Raw genomic sequence first — 11,766 nt, 5'->3', positions numbered from 1 at the left:
AGAAGATGACAGGTGTGATTTGCTATGACAGCAGGTAGGTGACAATGATGAAAAAAATGGAGGTTGAGCTAAGGATGAAGTGGATGATGAATATCTGGGAGTGTGAAGAAAGTAAAGGATGAAAGAAAGGGATGTGCAGATGACAGATAATATTGTGGAGGAAAGAAAAAAAAAATAATAATCTGTAAGAGTGAGAGTGTTCAGCAAAAAATCCAAAGCATTTTAAGAATATACAAAATACCGCAGTCCAGTCAATGGATATCTGCCAAGAGATAACATCCCAGCCAAGCATTGCCCCTTAACCTTCGATACTGCAACATTCCCTTCTAATGTTTTAACCTTGTCATTTCACCAGTGAACTAATCCTGGATAAGATCCCGGGATAATCTCACTGATCGAGAGAATTTGTGCTTTGGGAGTGTTCATTAGAACCTAAGGTACCCTAACCAAGCCACGTTGGTCCTAAGATTTTAATACTCAAATGTCAACGATCTGTAAGCTGGCAACAAAGAATCGATTCCTTAAAAGGTACCTGTATAATTTCCTGATTCTTGCAACTAAAAACAGGAGTTTATCAGAACGAAAAACCTGAAGGGAATCGAGCTTTGTGACTATTAAAATCACACAGCTGACTGGTACACAGTGGAAGAATTGGAGGCGAAAACAGGTGCATGATGGATGTGAATGAATACTTTGATTTTTGAGATTTCTCACCAACCGATTGATTCATACCTTTCAATTGATCTTTCAAGCAGGGTTCGGTCTAAAATCCTCTATGTGAAATACACTGTAAATCATATTCACAGAATAAAACTTCACAACAATGAGATCCAACTTTATGAACATCGTCCCCCATGATGTCAGATACGCAGTGAAAATACAAAAAGGGATATTCAAAGAGGCAAAAACAAGCAGAAGGAAATCACTCCTAATTGAACCTGAATTGACATCAAAAACCGATCCCAAGTGTGTTCTAATAAGTTTAGTGAAAGTAACCTGTTAGAATAGATGATGGTTTCAGGTGAGGTTTCAAAGCTTATTTTACCTGATTTTGAACTCCAATAAACCAGTTACCATGAACGGTCTCAGCAGAGGATCAATCCTCAGTCCTGATCCTGAACCCACTTTTCAAAGAAAAAAAAAAACGAAAATCACGTGTTGAACCAAACTAATATGGCTGAAGGTGAGTTTGCACATTTCAGCCCAGATTCAAGAATGAACAATCCTGGAAGTACTTGGACATCACCAAATCATTCGTCCAGATGACAGATTGATCTTAGGAATATGACATTCAAATAGGATATCTTTGTATCAAGATGGCAATTAGATTAATGCAGCTCCAGACACCAACTCAAAGCTTTTAGAAGGGACGTATTCAAGAATCTAACAACCATCAAATTTATAATCAGCATGCTTAAAGCTTGAAACAAAGGAAATTAGATCTGAAATGGCCTGAAATTAAACAAGCATATATAGGTTGAACATGATGAAGTTGAATTAAAACCTCCGGTCAGTAAAAAAAAAAATCAATGCTATAGTCACAAAACTGAAGAAATGATCAGATAAACCAAATGCGAAGAGTATAATAAATAAACAAAAAAACAGAAATAAGAAAAGGGAGCCAGATGGAGAGAAATGTGGATGAGGTGGTACTGAATCGAGGGACTCAATGCTTGTGAATGTAGACGGTGGGCAAGGAAAATAGTCTAAAAGGGGATCGCGAAATGCCTGTCGATCGGTAGCAATTACAATGAACTCAAATATGCTAAAACCACGTAAATCTGACTTTTAACAAAGACCTGAAACTAAGAAGTTTGCATATCTGCGATTGGATGATAATGTTGATGACAGGTAATGTAAACGCCCATGATCCCGATGCCCACAACATAAAACGACTAAAAAAAAATGTTGGAATTATGAAATTCCATTCTACTATTGCAAAGGGTGAGGCAATCCTGATGTACGCAGATCGACCGCAGCATTTTGCTTTTGTAAAAGAAAGGAAATAGAAAAATAATACAGGAGGATGAAACTAAAGAAAAAGGAAGAAGAAAATCTATGGGGAACCAAAGAGGTCGATTACTTACTTGTAGTTCTGCAAGGGATTGGAGTTTCTTTTAGATGACTGCAGAGGAAATGCCTTTTGTAAGGAGACCCTTCTTCTGCTCTTGCAAGGGAAGCCTCAAGGGAGGAAGGGCGAGTTTCGTTCGTCGGATGCTTCAGAAAGAAAGTCGATGAAGGTGGATTTCCATTGATGCTAATGGAGAGGTCACAATATGCATGAATGCTTAACGATGATGGATGCCCCCCGGAGAATCCCCTGCGTGCTTCTCTTAAAGGAGGAGAAAGAAGGTTCGGGAGGGGAATCGTTGGAGATGAATGGAGGAAAGGAGAAGAGTTTGTTTTGAAATCAACGATGGAGAATCTAGAGAGAGAGGATGCGCGGGAACTATCCGTTGCAAATTTCTTCTTTTTCAAAAGGAGGTCCCCTTTTAAGAAACTTTTTTTTGTAAAATGGTTTAAAAATGAGGTTTTTGGCAAAAATTCAATTTTTGAGGTTTTAAAACCATTTGCCTTCCTCAATTTTTTTGATTTTTATATTGCTTTTTCCATTTATTTGTATTTTTGTAGTAGAAAACTAAGATTTTAGAAGAAAACAAAGTTTCAAACACTAAATTTTTGTATTTTTCTGAGAAATATTTACAAAAGTATTTTTCTGAGAATTTTAGACCATTTCGGGGAAATTTCTTCACAAGAATGGGTTTTGGACCCAGGTTTTGAGAAAATGTTCGAGTTTTGACACTCGAATCGAGGAATACAATGTGATGGATCCAAACGGATGTCGAATGGACTATCCGAACTATTTAAGGGCTAATTTTGGTATTTTCTTATAATTTTAATTTAAAATTTGAACAAGGAGATTCAGACTTGAATCTGGATAAGGGATCCAGATCCAAAATCAATTTAAACATACGAAATGAATTTAATTTCAGTAAAACTAGAGAAATGAACTGGAATTTAGATTTGAAATGACCCATTTGCTCAAAAATGAGTTTAGGGGCAAAAAGGGAATATTTAAAAGATTTTGAAAATTTTGGGGCGTTCACAGATGCCCCTCTTTGCTACTAAGCGGGTTGAAAGCCGAGCTTAGTGGCAAAGAAAACACTCCAATTTTTTAAAAATGCCCCAATCAGCAGATCTGAACTGGGTGTGGAGAAATTTTCGGCTTTTTAGGCTTAAAGCATTGTCCTAAATGGCTTGGGGGAGACGAAATCCTCGAAAATGATAAGACTGAATAGAAATGAGGAAATCGTGATGGGACTTTGGATGAAGATCTCGAAATGATGAAAGGTAAGAATTTTGATCAAGTCTTATGAGTGAGACAAGATCAATCTTTTGAAATGACTCAGGTTTTGTCCTTAACCTGGATGGGACGAAGATATATCAAAATAACTTGAATGGGGAAAGAAATATATGAGGACTTTGATGGTACATTTATGAGAGAAGGCCTTGTGAGATGGAGTTCAAATAGGATCTTGTCCTGGATGGATATACAAAGCATGAATTCCTTGATGGGAAGAACCATGATGGGACTGGAGGAAGAAACACCTCGTCAAAACGAGAGAAAATCGTTGGAACGAGATTCAGGTTTAACCACAACCTGAAGGGGACGACCATATGGAATCTCGAGTGAAGAGACCATGATGGGACCTTCGAAGTTTGGACGAACAAATCCGACAGGGGTTTCGCGAAAGGAGGAAGGAAATGGGAAAGCCGAGCTTAGTGGCAAAGAAAACACTCCAATTTTTGAAAAATGCCCCAGTCAGCAGATCTGAACAGGGTGTGGAGGAATTTACGGCTTTTTAGGCTTAAAGCATTGTCCTAAATGGCTTGGGGGAGACGAAATCCTCGAAAATGATAAGACTGAATAGAAATGAGGAAATCGTGATGGGACTTTGGATGAAGATCTCGAAATGATGAAAGGTAAGAATTTTGATCAAGTCTTATGAGTAAGACAAGATCAATCTTTTGAAATGACTCAGGTTTTCTCCTTAACCTGGATGGGACGAAGATATATCAAAATAACCTGAATGGGGAAAGGAATATATGAGGACTTTGATGGGACATTTATGAGAGAAGGCCTTGTGAGATGGAGTTCAAATAGGATCTTGTCCTAGATGGATATACAAAGCATGAATTCCTTGATGGAAAGAACCATGATGGGACTGGAGGAAGAAACACCTCGTCGAAACGAGAGAAAATCGTTGGAACGAGATTCAGGTTTAACCACAACCTGAAGGGGACGACCATATGGAATCTCGAGTGAAGAGACCATGATGCGACCTTTGGAGTTTGGACGAACAAATCCGACAGGGGTTTCGCAAAAGGAGGAAGGAAATGGGGTTCCCTAAAGCTTTGAAAAAGGGATGAACTTGGACGTCTCATTGCTGAGACTAAATCAGCTTTTGAATTTAATGACCTCTCGCAGGAAGTACAGGTTTTGACCCTTAACCTGAGTGGGAACAACCATACAGATTTCTTGAAACCATGATGGGACAAAAGAGATACTTCAACTGAATGGGGTAACTCTTCTGGAAGATATGAACAACGCTAGGTTGCATCAAAATGGATATTGACTACTTATTTCATTCTTAGAATATCTAGAAAATTTTGCCAATAAGATAAATTTATAGTTGACTTCAACGCTCGAAAATGTGCACGTGTGTGCAAAGATATTCCCTCTTTTACCTAGAGTATTTCCTCCAACGAAGTTAACTCCTTGGTTTTTAAGAGTCAAATTCAAAATTTTAGAGCTGATGATTTTCTTCAAGGAAGCTATCCATTTCCCTGATATGAGGAGAAAAGATATTCTCAATTTCATAAAATCAAGTAGTGAAAAGACATTGATAAAAGATATTTTGAATAAGAAAAGATGATTTCTGGCAATTTAGGCAGTTTGATACCTGAGTGTTTTCTCATGATGATCTTTTTGCACTCCTTTTGAGTCATTGAACTTTTTCGGGCTTTTTACATCATCCTTCATTTGGATGTGCCTGACTTTTCTCTCATTTTCAGGGAAGGGTACGTCACAAACTCCTTCATCTCGGAGATGCTCCTATTCTTCTTTTTCTCAGGGATTATATATGATATTGGCTCAAGAGGTCTTCAGATGATAGCTGAAATCAAATATCATTTAGGGTTTGTCGGTAGGTCCATCACATCCGCCTTCATCTCGACGGTGATCCGAACTTTCCCTGGAAGGATCCGTCACAAACTCCGTCATCTTGGAGATGTTTCAAATCTTCTTTGGCCCCGGGGGTCTACTCGCTTAATTCGCCTTCATCTTGACGACAATTGAGAGATCCCTTTTGCCGATATTTGATTGCAGCTTTAAACTGGATAAGGTGATATGGATTAAGTGGATTCTTTTATGGCTCAGGATATTTCCACTGTCTAATTGCCAGGAAATCGTCTTTAAACATGCATCATAGCTATGATCAATATCAATTCGTTTCCGGCTTTTCAATGTCATCGAATATTTATTTCACTAATCATATCGAGGATATTTCTTTCATCCTTTTGGTTGATCAACAGTAAAAAGATTTGAATTTTACCACTTTTTCGCAAAGAGTTTCACCTTTTATGAAGAAAATACTAGAGGTAATCCGAGGTAATTCTTTTGTGCAGTAAGATTTATTTGTAATCAACAAATATTTTTAGCAGATTGGCAAGGTTTTCATGACTTCTATGTGAAATATTTACTCAATATAGATTTTGATGTGACCTTTAGTTGCAATTTATGATTTTGGACACTCTGACTAGTAAACTGGGATTTTTTATTTAACGACCAGCGAAGGAGCTGAAACCTTTTATTTAATGACCAGTGAAAACTGGGACATTTCATTTAACGACCAACGAAGGAGTTGGAACATTTCATTTAATGACCAGCAAAGTAGCTGGGACATTTCATTTAGCGACCAGCGAAGTAGCTGGGACATTTCATTTAGCGACCAACAAAGTAGCTGGAACATTTCATTTAACGACCAGCAAAGTAGCTGGGACATTTCATTTAACGACCAGCGAAGTAGCTAGGACATTTCATTTAGCGACCAGCGAAGTAACTGGAACATTTCATTTAACGACCAACGAAGTAGTTGGGACATTTCATTTAACGACCAGCGAAGTAGCTGGGACATTTCATTTAGCGACCAGCGAAGTAACTGGAACATTTCATTTAACGACCAGTGAAGTAGCTGGGACATTTCATTTAACGACCAGCGAAGTAGCTGGGACATTTCATTTAGCGACCAGCAAAGTAACTGAATCATTTCATTTAACGACCAGCAAAGTAGCTGGGACATTTCATTTAACGACCAGCTAAGTAGCTGGGACATTTCATTTAACGACCAGCTAAGTAGCTGGGACATTTCATTTAACGACCAGCGAAGTAGCTGGGGCATTTCATTTAACGACCACGAAGTAGCTGGGACATTTCATTTAATTATTTAACGACCAGCGAAGTAGCTGGGACATTTCATTTAATCATTTATCGACCAGTGAAGTAGCTGGGACATTTCATTTAATCATTTAACGACCAGCGAAGTAGCTGGGACATTTCATTTAATCATTTAACGATCAGCGAAGTAGCTGGGACATTTCATTTAATCATTTAACGACCAGCGAAGTAGCTGGGACATTTCATTTAATCATTTAACGACCAGCAAAGTAGCTGGGACATTTCATTTAATTATTTAACGACCAGCGAAGTAGCTGGGACATTTCATTTAATCATTTAACGACCAGCGAAGTAGCTGGGACATTTCATTTAATCATTTAACGACCAGCGAAGTAGCTGGGACATTTCATTTAATCATTTAACGACCAGCGAAGTAGCTGGGACATTTCATTTAATCATTTAACGACCAGCGAAGTAGCTGGGACATTTTATTTAATCATTTAACGACCAGCGAAGTAGCTGGGACATTTCATTTAACGACCTGATTTAAGATTGAGACTTTTGAAAGACAACCAGTATGAGGACTGAGTTTTGTGACTGAACTTGATCTTTAGATTTTGAAAATTTAGCAAAATAGCTAGCGCGAACACTAGGTTTTTTTCAACTAAGGATCGGGAAGGAGATCGGCCTATTTAAGATATTTAAAGATTGAAGCAAGAAGAATGGCCGGGATTTTCAGGATTATCCCTTATCCTGAAGGGGAAAATAGAATAGACATTTTTGAAGAGAATTTAGAAAGAGAATGATTCAGGTTTATCCCTTAACCTGAAGGGGAAATAGAAGATTTTATGAAGAGATAACCTGTGACTTGAATTTAGAAGGAATATGACAAGATTTAGAATTTATGATCTATGATTTAGATGGACCAGGTATGTGACGGGGAATATAAAAAGAATAAACATGGAGAAGACAAAAGGATATAGAACTTTGAAAAAAAATGTAGAACATTTGAGGAAATTGATTTATTTTTGTAAAAAGAATTCTCACAGGTAGCATGGTTGCCTCTATGAGTGATCTCAGGATTATCCCTTATCCTGAATGAGGAAAAGAATAGAATTTAAAGAGATTTAATGTAGGGAAATTGATATAAATCTAGAAAATCAATAAAGATTGACAAAACTTGTATTTACAAAAGAATCCTCATAGGTAGCGTTATTGCTCCTACGAGGGGTTTCAGGATTATCCCTTATCCTGAATGGGAACACCTCGGACAACGAGGGTCAGGTTTGTCCCTTAACCTGAGCGAGAACACCTCGGACAATGAGGGTCAGGTTTAACCTGAGGGGGAACAAAGAATATTTAGAAAATACCTCATGGGAAAGAGGCATCAGGTTTATCCCTTAACCTGAAAGGGAATAAGAATTGATAAAATTTAATGGAATTTGAGAAAATTTTTTGATAAACTTGATAAAACATGATAAAATTGATGTAAACTTGATAAAATATGAATAAAACGAATGAAACAGATAAAAAGTACCAAAAATTAACTGAAAATTTATAAGATTTTAGAAAAAGGAGTTTTTTTTATCCTGCCTGCATATGGGATCTTGGAAGGAAAATGTTTATTTAAAAGATAAATGAGAAATCATTTTGGGGGAAGAAAATCCACCACAAGAAGAATGATCAGCGCGAGATCTGATCCTTTAAATCAAACATGAGAGATCATCATAAGGGTCAAATTTTTGAAGGCAATGGTCTTGAATACCTAATTTTGAAGAAGAAGATCAACAATATTTATGATTTCTAAAAATAACAGTTCAAAATTGATAACAAGATCAATACAAGGGTTGATCTTTGAAGATAATGCTTAAAAACCAATCTTGGAAGATAAGACCAGCACAGGGGTTGATCTTTGAATGATTTAAAACCCATTTTTGGAAGATAAGACCAATGCAAGGATTGATCTTTGAATATGATGATTTATAACCCATTTTGGAATATAAGATCAACGCGGTGGTTGATCTTTGAATATGATGATTTATAACCCATTTTGGAAGATAAGATCAACGGTTGATCGTTGAATACGACGGTTTTGATAAATCACTTTTGGAAAATATGATCAACACAAGATTTGAGATCTATTTTTGGAAGATAAGGCCAACACAAGGGTTGATCCTTCAATGCAATGGTTCAAAAACCTATTTTGGAAAGCATGATCAACACGAGGGTTGATTTTTCAATGCCATGGCTCGAAAACCTATCTTTGAAAACATGATCAACACGAGGGTTGATTTTTGACAAAGGTTGGACCAAAGAATATTTGAACTCTTTGGTCATAAGGAAGACTTTTTGAAATTTCATGATTTTTGAAAAGCCCTCATAGGTAATATCATTTCTCTCATGAATGATGTCAGGATTGTCCCGCATTCTGAAAAGAACAGGAATTTAAATGCCCCAGTATGGCAAAAGAAGGAAGTGTTTGAATATCAAAGATAAAAAGAAAAATTGACATTTCATTGATAAGCAAAGGTTTGATAACAACTGAATATTTACAAGAACTTTTAAAAGGAAAAGATTCATAACAGACTGGGCTGACTAGCCCCTACAAGACAACTAACAAAAAGAGACAAAAGCAAACAAAAACTTTGGCTTTATCAATTCTTCGAGTGGTCCGGGAATGGTTCTGTCAGGACTGCTGGCTGCTTTTCTTCCTCGTCCTCTATCAGCTCACTTCTGTCGATGCAGTCTTGTATCATGTGCTTAAGGACGAAGCAGTGCTATGTATCATGCCCCGTTGCTCTGTGGTACTTGCAGAATTGGTCCTTGAATTTTCCCAAGATCACGGGAGGATCCACTATTTTAGGGAGTTTGATCATCCCGTGCTTTAACAGGTAATCCAGAATTGCTTCCATAGTTTGATCTAAAGGAGTGAAGACTCGATCTTTCTCCCACTTGATGTACTTGGGCTTCTCTTGAAGATCCCTTTTCTGTTGGATGCCAATTGGAAGCGGCTTGTCATTGTTCTTATACGCTCTCTCCTTCTGCCCCTTGCCCTGATCTACTCTCGGACCACTGCCATTGTTGTTCTTGTTTCCTTTGTTGTTGCTGCCAAGATTATTGCATGAGGCATCAACTGAATGAGCGAATTGCACCTTTTTCTTCTGGTCTTGGACATTCTTGACCAGAGGCATGCCCTCGTAAAGTCCGCTTTCTATTCCTGCTTCGAGCCATTCAGCTCGCTCAATCAACTTGATGAAGGATTTCGTCGAGGAAGTGGCAATGAGGCTTCTTATGGGCTGAGAAAAATTATTGAGGATCACTTGCAATGCGTGTTCCTCAGGAATGGGTACCTTCATCTTATTGCAGGTGCTTCTTCATCTGTGAATGAAATCACCTGCTCTTTTATTCTCTCCTTGCTTCAGGTTGTAAAGATGATTTAATGTAGGTGAGGCTTCAGTGTTGAATAAGAAGCGCTCGATGAACAGATTTACTACCTTATCGAACTCTCGTAGTTCGATAGGATTCACATGATCAGCATACCATCTGGCTGCTACACCCTCCAGACTGCGGGGGAAGCAAATAAACAACGCTCTGTTATCTTTTCTGAAACGACTGCACTCTGCATAAAATGTGGCCAGGTGGGCTTTAGGGTTGCCAATCCCGTCAAATTTGAGAAACTTGCGGGGAAGATTCTCCAGGTTATCATCCCCATCTAGGCCATCATAAAAATCTTCGCCAGTGTAGGTCTGCTTTCCCTTACCCTTGGCTTGAATGTCTTTAATTGCTCGATTCATCTCCTTCAGTTGCTTGCTCATCAGGTCCTCTGCTGGAATCCCAGACTTGGGCTTGTTGACGGATTCGGGCTCTTCTGCAGCTATCTTTGTAGACTGCCTTGGAGGATTCTGTTTGTAGACAATATGCTCTTCCTCTTCTGACTCTTCCTCGACTGACTCCGATTCTTCCGAAGTAGTGTCCGGCTGTATCTTCTTCCTGATGATTCAGACTTGCTTTTTTACAGGCTTCTTTCTCAGCATGCTTTTAGGAACTGCTTCTTTCAGCTTGGCCTCGGCATGTTCTGACATCATCCTTGCCATCATCTTTTGGAACATATCATACATAGCGGGGTCGATGTCATCTTTCCTGTTCTGACCCTGTCCCCTGACTGATTTAGGAGAGCTTATCTCTTCTGCCTCGCTGTCGCTGAGTTGAGGAACTGTTTCTTTTCTCCCTCTCGTCGTGACCATTTTCGGATATCAGTGATCTCTCGGTAGAGGAAAGAGGAGGTTTTTTTTAGACCAGAGAAACTTTTTTGGAAAAATTTTGACAAGAGGAAGGATTAAAGTTTGAAATCTAAACAATTGTGTCCCATTACTAGGGATTGAGTCGCCACAAAATTTATGACAATTGCGCTGTTTACTCTACGAGGGAGAGTAACCAACTAAAAATATGAAGAAAATATTATTTTGAAAAGGATATCTCTTGACGGAAAGAGATTTTTATGAAAATATAAACAAGAATATATAAAATCAGAAGAAAATAAAAGAATAAATGAAATTTGAGAACAAATGGTAAAGATTTAAAATTTTAAGAACTTGCAGGCAGGATTAGAAGATTTTTTTTTTGAAGATTTTTTAGAAGAAGGAGAAAAAGAAGAGAAAGAAAAATACACCTGGGTTTTAAAAATAAAGGAGAAATTTTGAAGATATATACCCAGGTTTTTGGAAAATATAAGGAAGATATAAAATATCATACAACCACAGATATACAAGCAAGGATGCGCAAACAGCACTCCCTAAAGCCGACTCTATATGCAATATTTAAAAATGGCTTGTAGGACCTTAATCCTAACTCTAAGATTTATATCATCTGTTTCCAATCAAGGCACGCCGATATACTCGAGCCGAAGCTCGAAGTACGTGACATATAAGATATCTCTTCGGTTCTAAGGTAATGGCTTCCCAACATCCTTGAGCACCTACCGATATACCTCGCACTATGGCCCTTAGGTACGTGGTAGGGGGGCGCGAACCCAAATAAGTGGTCCAGTTGTGAGGCTCTCTCCCGAACTATGGTTCAGTGAGACAGCCCAGCAACGTGAAGACCGGGACAATATAGGTAGGGATGTTTTCAAAATATGATCAACATGCAATAAAATCAGAAGGCTCTAATGCAAGTCCTAAAGAGATAGAATTTAAATGAAGAGAAGCATACATTTGCATACATTGTTTGCATTCAATCCCTAAAATTGAGGAGAGTTGTATTTAAGACCTAAGTCTAATGTGAACATGGAATAATCTTCTCAATATAGT

Source organism: Nuphar pumila, chromosome 4 (genome assembly GCF_984573655.1).
Source record: "Nuphar pumila chromosome 4, dmNupPumi1.hap1.1, whole genome shotgun sequence".
NCBI lineage: Eukaryota > Viridiplantae > Streptophyta > Magnoliopsida > Nymphaeales > Nymphaeaceae > Nuphar > Nuphar pumila.
The sequence above is the reverse complement of the archived record's forward strand: the minus strand, read 5'-3'. Positions refer to the sequence as shown.